Source organism: Hesperophylax consimilis, chromosome 25, assembly GCF_061612785.1.
Source record: "Hesperophylax consimilis isolate HC1 chromosome 25, BYU_Hcon_1.0, whole genome shotgun sequence".
Taxonomy (NCBI): Eukaryota; Metazoa; Arthropoda; class Insecta; order Trichoptera; family Limnephilidae; genus Hesperophylax; species Hesperophylax consimilis.
In genome coordinates this window covers 13,573,112-13,581,045 of record NC_142860.1, presented here as the reverse complement: position 1 = coordinate 13,581,045, position 7,934 = coordinate 13,573,112, and the positions used below count along the sequence as shown (strand labels likewise).

The 7,934-nt window shown below is 33.6% G+C and overlaps 1 non-coding gene across 1 annotated transcript; it reads left to right on the top strand.

Annotated features, from left to right (window-relative positions):
• The first annotated feature begins 7,091 nt into the window (after positions 1-7,091).
• On the top strand, positions 7,092-7,163 carry TRNAM-CAU (transfer RNA methionine (anticodon CAU)). Its single transcript has one exon. It is a non-coding gene; the product is annotated as a tRNA-Met (tRNA).
• The last annotated feature ends 771 nt before the right edge of the window (positions 7,164-7,934 follow it).

Genomic DNA, 7,934 nt, shown 5'->3' with positions numbered 1-7,934 from the left:
CTTAGGGCCTCCTGTTTACAGTTGATTAAAAAAAATATATATATACATTATTGTACAAATTTACAAAGTTCACAAAAACACGAATAACAAACGGCAAAGAGATCTTTTTTTGATTGCGCCTTCGATAAATTACCGGAGATTTAAATCACCTGTTCAACCGCTGTCAAGGAGTTCTAAAGGACGTATCCAAAAATACTAATTCCAAGAGCAGTATTAATTATTAACAACGCGTCAGATCTACGCCCTAAACGTCAGGGGTTGTCAACTTTTAAGCCTTCGTTATGTTTTGTTAAGTACCCGCATGAATTATTAGAAATCCGTCATTATTTATCTCTGGGATGAGAATCAATAAATCTTAATTCTGAATCTGTTTGGATTTGTCCGTTGGAATTGTTCAAATGGACAAACGTGATGAATTTTGCACGATTGTTCAATTTGACACAAAACTGTGCAAATGAATACATTTGATTAATTTGTGTTATTTCACATTTATTTAATCATTTATTCATTTCAAATAATATACGGTATAGTTGCGGCTCGTTCCAGAGTGGAATATACTATCAGTATCGCCCTGGTGTAATACCATCATTCAGATTGGAAACGTTGATTGAAATGGCTTGATTGATGAAAATTATTGGATTGAACATAATATCATTTTCAAAGTACGTAAATTTGACGGAATTATTTTCCTGTTTGGTAAAGAATTGTCCAATTGGACAAATTTTATATATTGCATACGATAACTAATTTAATGCATTATCATTACCGTTGTACGTAAAAAAAAGTCTTCTCGCAGGAGAACTTCACTTACAGAGGTAAACCCCTGATAGTGAATTTCTTTGTTTTTGATTTTAATTCATAGAATTCCACTATTTTTGAAGTGAAACTTCTTTAGGCGCGTAATTCGGGGACGGAGTAAAACCGAGTCAGGATCGACACGAAAATGCGGGTACCCCCACCACCGCTCACCGTTCACTGTCCCTCTCTCACCATATGCGCTTGTTGAGGTGGGGGAGCCGCTCACGAACGTTCTCTCCCGACACGGGACAACAATCGATGCAGTTTTTGCACGATTCATTAAGGATTTAAGTGCTCATGTATATATCTCGCACTTTAGTTACCATAACCCAATTATCACGACATTAGGAAATGATATTCATGAAATTGACAATGAAAATGGCACATGATTGGTAAATTGTCATTGTAATTTCTTTGTAATTTTTAATTGTAATATTGTTATTTATGTAATATTGTATACTTGTGAATAAATTGAAAATTTTTGGAACTATACATTAATCGAACGTCATTCATCTATAAGAAAATATTAGAAAAAGCAAATCCATGCTTCGTCGTTGAATTATTTAACCTCTAATTTTCAAACTAACCTAAGAGAGAAAATAGAGATGATGAAATGAAAATAGAGAGAGAGGAATACTAGAAGTTTCACTTCTGTCTTGCGTAGGCTTGACACACCCACTTTTTTTTTTAATTTTATGTAAATCAAATATAATAATGTTATTATTAAGTTCTGCAAGTATTTGGTTAGGCTACATTGCTACAACTTATAAAACGATTTTATTTACCCTGCAAAATTGATTTTATTTACCCTTCGGCACCGGTGCGTAGTCGGGATACACGCCAAACGCGCGCCAAACATTTGTACACGGTTTACATTTGTCACATGAGAACGGGTCGCTTCTACGATTCGTTCTTAGGTTCAACAGCTCGGCTGTGGAACGAACTGCCTGCCTCTGTGTTTCCTCCCTCCTACAACTTGGGACTCTTCAAGACCCATGTTCACTCCTTCCTCTCCACAAAAAGACCCTCCACACAGCATCCCCACAGATGACATAGGCCCTGAGGGAAATTATTTTCTTCATGGCCTCCTGTGTGGAGTTAATATTAAAAAAAAAATCAATTTATGATGTGTAAAATGATTTACCGAAAATTTAATTGTGACAAGAGATTCTATAATCTGTGGGGTATTTTGAATCATTATTTGAAAAAGGGCCTTAAGCACGAAAAAAACTAAAATACTTGCTAACTAAACTTAACTAACATTATTAAGTTTGACTTACATTAAATTAAAAAATATTTTTTTAAGTAATTCCGATATTTACCGTAGACTTAAAATCAAAAATCATAAAAAATGTGTCGGTTTCTGTTAAATAATAAGTATAGTTGCCTTAAAAGCCATGATGATATATTTTTTTCTAGATGATTTGATTTATCTAACTCAGTATTTTTACTCAATCTATCAATGGAGATGAGACAAACATATCCTTCAATCTAAAAAGACCATTAAACTGATTTATTTCCTAAAAATCCTTCACTTGCTTTTTACCGTTCAAACTTAAATGTATTTTTAATACAAAGTACACAAAATATCAAATCACATCTAAGGCATACAAGTATACTTCGAAGGTTGATATTTGTAAACCTACCTTGAAAAGGTTTACAAACTGTTGTATACTTTTATTTCCACGCACGTAAACACCACAATGAAATTTGGAATGAAATGTGCCGTGCAGAGATAAGGGAAACCCACCCCTAAGAACCTAAACAATTTTATCAGCAGGGGTTTGTTACATAGAGATATAAAGAGACTGGAATCATTCTGCGTACCTAACACCTTCACGTGCCACAATTTTGTTGGTTTTGTTGGTTTGTACTGAAGACATCAAAAAGACAAGTACCTACTGTGTTACATTACTAACCTTCAAGCTTTTTGTTCATTCGGAATTTCTTTTACTGTGGGTCTGATGGTAGTAATTTCGTTAGAAGCAAGCTTGTGAAAAACGCCTCTAAAGTTAAATTTGAAAATGTTATATTTTTACACTACTTAAATAATATTTTTCTTCTTTTGCGAGTATTCCTTGTAATCGTTAAAACGATACTTATTAGATGCAAAATATTTTAATTTTTTTCCATTTATAATTCGCCGCCATTTTGTTAATAAAAATCAGAGATCCTTTTCCTCTCCACTGTTTTAAAATAGTCTTCAAGCTTTTTTTAATATTTACATTATTCATCATGTTGCAGACATTTTTTATGTTCATAGTTATATTTGTAAACATCGAAAAATTGATTAGCACGACCAAATTAACCAAATATATCAATGGTTTGATAGTAGAGGATGTATGAGACGATGCATGCATTTGAATGAAGCAGGGAGTGCGCGCGAAGACAAAATAATGGGAAAGTCTCTCATTTCTGCCTACTTCTTTGGTGATTGGATGACAATTTTCCTGATGATAATCAACCTCAAAAAGAATAAGACACCAGTTTCAGATGACGAGAAAAATCATATTTACCTAACCTTAATAATACTTTAGATTTAGGTGTAATGAACGAATTCCTTTAGAGGTAACCAATATATTGGTTGCAATCTTTGTAGTCATCAATATATCAAATCTTTAATCGTTCCTATCTCCTGATCCAGTTAACTTGAATAAATTTCGAATTCAATTTTGCTCATTTAAAAATGAATCAAGTACAACAAAATGACAACTCAACGTACCTTTAAAATGTGATATAATGATATAAAAACTAGGTTTTCATATTTTCTCGGTTAGTTTTTTTATCGCTTTTTATGACTTCATACAACTTTTTATAGATATGTTGAATTGTTATTCTGTTGAGTTATCATGGAACCTAAATATAATAAGAATGTACCAAATGCGTTGGCTGCCATCTTTGTAGTCATCAATATATCAAATCTTTAATCGTATCTATCTCCTGATCCAGCTAACGAAACTAATTGATTTAAAAATTAATCAAGCACAACAAAATGACAATTCAACGTACCTTGAAAATGTGATATAAAGACATGACCACTAGGTTTATATTTTCTTGGTTAGTTTTTCATCGCTTTTATGACTTTATACCACTTTTTATAGATATGTTGAATTGTTATTGTGTTGAGTTATCATGGAACCTAAATATAGTAAGAATGTACCAAACGCGTTGGCTGCCATCTTTGTAGTCAAAACTTTCTTTGGAAATATTGAAGTCATATCTATGTAAAACGTTAGCCCTTAATCTATCTGAGCCCATTGTCATTAGGCACAATCCGATACGAACAGCAAAAAGCATAATCTGTTCGGGTCGCGTTTCGCACAATACCGTTTCAGCCCGCAACGAACAAAGGGGTAATTGTAGACATTTCGTATAATGGCTGTTCATGTTGTTGTGCTGTCGCGAAACACAAGTTGTGGACGTGGTTTCGATGATTCATACCTGTTATTTGTGGAATTAATTGTGGAATTTCCAACAAGGGTTTGAATTAGTGGAATGGAAGAGATTTCGGGGTTGCTGAACTGGGATTAATTATTATCACGGCGCTTATTCCCAAGGAGAAAGTTTGGATCAATTAGTAACAAGTTGTGGATTTAGGTTCAGCGTATTTATCTTTTAGAAGTTTATTGCTATGCCTGTAACCTGAGATAAATGCTTTGCGATACTTGTTTTGGAAACAATGATTCATAAAGTTGATAATAGAAAAAACTTTTTGCCACATTGAGTTGTAAATAAATAGATTCTACATTCCTTGCAATATCAGTGTGAAAAATTATTACCGTGCGGTAAGTAGGAAGGGGGGGTGTGGCGACTGTGTGATTTTGAAAGAAACCTTCCGATAATCCCACTATTCCAAACAAATTTTATGTAAATAGTTTTGTTTTATGAAGATACATTAAAGTTAGAATGATGTTATTTTAAACAATGCTTGTGAGACTTTTTAAAAAGTCATCGTCTATTTAACGTCAGCCAGCAACTGGGTCGCGAGAGCAGGTCGCGACAATCGGGTGCTAACAATCTATGAGTGTTCGCTTCGCCACGCCGCCGGCACTAGGGATCAGGGTCGCGAGAGCAGATCACGAGAGTACGAGGCCAGAGTATGTCCTGAGCCCGGGTGCTGACAATCTATGTGCGCTCGCCTGGCCACTCCGGCGCCTGGCAACCAGGTCGTGAGAGTAGCTGGCAAGAGTAGATTGCGAGAGTGGGTCGCGAGACCCGGGTGCTAACGAAAAAATCACCCGCTCGCTAATTGGAAGCGAGCGGATGAGCGGGTTTCAATGAGTGGGTCATTCACGGTCGACTCAGTACTAGTACTTATACCAATATTACATATTAAAAGAAATTTTCTAGACTTATAAAAAATATATATGCTCCAAAAATTATAAAAAACACGTTTAGTTCTGTTATTCAACATATTATAGGTGTTAAGTAGTACTTAGTGCACAGTGCCAAGCGCTAAGGTACCCAGCCATCATAGAACATACTGGAAATTTCGACCGTTGCTCAGCGTTACAGGTGGCAATGTTTGTAGCTATAGCAACTAGAATATTCAGGAACGATCTTAAGGGCAACTTGAATCGCATTGGCACCTTATATAAGCGACAGTGGAAAGGTAATCAGTCAGTCTACTACACGCTACGTTTTAACGCGCTAATCAACATTACTTACTCCTTTCACGTCGCGATTATTTAAATAATCCTTGTTGTAATAAATCTATTATAAAATATTGCATGGTTTAATTGCAACACCGAACACATCTTCAACCTTCCAAACGTAGATATACAAAATTTAAACTGTTTATTTTCTTAAACTCTTTTTTGTGTTGGACAGCTAGTGTGTGGAACGAGCTACCGGCATGTTTTTCTTTAATAATATTATCTTGGACTCTTTAGGACCCGCATTAATAAATCCCTTCCTGTAGCCATACCTTAACTAGCCTACAACGCTGCCTAACCAGGTGTTGACAAAGCTCCTCTGCCTTTACACCTGACGGAGAGGGGCTTTCTTGTGAGATGTCAAAAAAACAAAAAAATTCCACTTAACTCAGATTACAAAAGAGATTTTTGCCCATTTTAAGTTATGATGTATATGGTAGTGCAGGATTGCTTTCATTAAAAAGCTTTCGAATTCTTCATAATACTAATATAATTATAAAATTTCAATAAAACCAAAAACATCCAGCAACGGTTTGAATACGTCTTACAAAAATTATAAAAAATATTCCGAAACTAAACCAGTTGAACATAATCATCATACATATAATAATTTTGGTTGGCTGTACGTGTAATCTTAGTAATTCTCTCCTGAAATATTCACGTCACTTTCAAAATTGGAACTGATTGTTCAGATAAGCATATTTTAGATAAGCGATGTTTCAAGTTTACTAACGGAATTCATTCGAGATGTAAATTATCAATAAAAAAATAATTGGTCAATAAAAAATATATTTATATTATAATGATAAAACTGACAATATGTGATTTAGGCAATGATCCTGAGGCAAATATTTTATAAAAACTTACAGCTCCACACATCCTACAATTATAATATGCCGTGATTTTTCTCGGGTCTGCCCAAATCATCAAACATAATACGAATTTCAGTTATTCATGCGTGACATTTTTCACGTTCAATGAACTAAAATTTGCTTTGAATTTGAGTTCAATTGGTACTACTTGTGTGAAAAATTAGGATCAAATAGGTACTTACCTATAATATAATATTTTAACAGAAAATTATTTTTAATGAATTTTTCAAAAAGGAATTAAGATATCCCGTGATTTGTCACGCGTCTTCGCTAATTAAATCATATTTCTCGTGAGAGTTTTCAAAAACATAAAGGAATAAATAAGCTCTTTCGATTCTCAATGTAAAATATGTTAATTTTCGGTTGAAATAAATTGAATTTAGAAACCTTTGAACTTTATGATCCGGGTTAGCTCCAACATGCTGATTATTATATTTTGATTGAATAAAATAATCGAAAACATGATTTAATGTAAAATATATTCGAATTTTTAATAACCAGAGATATGCAATTTTCAAAGCAATGTCAAAAAATATTATTGATCTTTTTTACTTGAAACCCTTTGTAGCGAAAGAATGACAATTAAATTCACTGATCGAACAACGATAAAAAAAATTTACGATAAGGTTTTTTGATAACTATGTTTGAATAATGCTGAAAGGACATCTTGCAAAGAAATTAATATTGATTCCTGCGGCAATTCGTAAATATGGTTATGTATCTTTCTTGCGAAACTTGTATACCAGTTTTGGCAGCTTTTCCATAGAGCAGAGTGGCGCAGCGGAAGCGTGCTGGGCCCATAACCCAGAGGTCCGTGGATCGAAACCACGTTCTGCTAATCTTTTTTAAATATATATTTTTTTATAATTATTAAATAATATTTGCATCCATTCAAATTAATAAATTAGCCAATCTGGGAAAGAGCAACAAATCAGGTTAACAAAAGTTCGAGCTTGTTTCCAAAATGTTGTATTTTGTTAGACACTTTTACAAATATCTAAATAGTATAAAAGTCGCTATCCGAGGCTGTCTGTTTGTGCGCTTGTTTCTTCTAAACTGCGCAACGGATGTTTATAATTTTTCGACTAACATTTATAGAATTTTTCCGGAAGATTTATATATAAAACATGCATATTATATATATAGAAAATAGAGAAAAGTCTCCGACCAACGCCGGGTAACATACAACAATAACATTGCTTGTAACTACTGTCAAATTTTGCTCTTCCTTTGTTTTTCAATAATATAATAATAAAAAAACAATTTTCATATAAAATAACAATGACTACACGTTCAAACTCCAAGTCCACCAGTAACTTTAGTCCGGAACTACTACAAATTCTGGATAAAAAGTTCGACGACTTTAAAGTTGAATTTCTAGAAAAATCGTTTGCAGACTTTAAAAAAACTATAGTTGAAGTGATAAAAAAGGAGTACAAGGAGGAAATTGAAGAACTTAAGAAGAAAGTAACACAGTTGGAAAGACAAATTGAAAACAGTGATCAATATAATCGCTCAAACAACGTTATAATAAGTGGTATTCCGGAAAACAAAAATGAAAATGTTTATGACATTCTATCTAAAATCGGTGCTACAGCTGGATGCAAAA